The sequence below is a fragment of the Limulus polyphemus genome, unplaced genomic scaffold (genome assembly GCF_000517525.1).
Source record: "Limulus polyphemus unplaced genomic scaffold, Limulus_polyphemus-2.1.2 Scaffold699, whole genome shotgun sequence".
NCBI lineage: Eukaryota > Metazoa > Arthropoda > Merostomata > Xiphosura > Limulidae > Limulus > Limulus polyphemus.
Window position 1 is genome coordinate 370,083 of NW_013666309.1, and position 644 is coordinate 370,726.

A 644-nucleotide genomic window follows, 5' to 3' on the forward strand; every position below is an offset into this window, starting at 1 on the left:
AATCCGAAACGAAAACATTCTAAATCGAAGGTCGTGTGACATGAATATGTAACAAATATATATGTATAACAATGCTTACAAACAATTGAAACAATAGAAAATGATAAATATAAATATATATATATACACACACACATACACATAAATATATACACACATATGATCATACAAATGCATATACATACATGTACACTCACATACATACATACATACATACATACATACATACATGAATATATATGCATTATAGTTTAAGTAGAATAGATACATAAGTTACTGTATAAAACTTTTTAAGAAAGGATAAAACTAAAACAGGAAATATTACAAAAAGCTAAAACATTCATTAAAAATATATATATTAACTCCTTAGTGGTTTGACCTATAACATACTATGTTTGAGTAGTATACTTAATAAGTATGACTCATTATTGAGGATTTACAACTGCCTTTTTGTAGGAAATGTATAGATTAATTGCCATGAAAGCTAGTTGTATTTTATATAGAATTGTAGAAGTGATCCAAATATGAAGTTATAAATAATCATGTAATTTAGAGGTTCTATTAATATTTAGTACAGATAATAAAATATATAAGCATGATTTGTATTATTTAAATGTTAAAATACTTACACTGTGATATATATA

The 644-nt window shown here is 23.6% G+C and overlaps 1 protein-coding gene across 1 annotated transcript in view; it reads left to right on the top strand.

Moving 5' to 3' along the window:
- LOC106460055 (methionine synthase-like) overlaps nucleotides 1-644 on the top strand; it is a 69,107-nt gene that overhangs the window by 18,770 nt on the left and 49,693 nt on the right. The window lies entirely within an intron of this gene.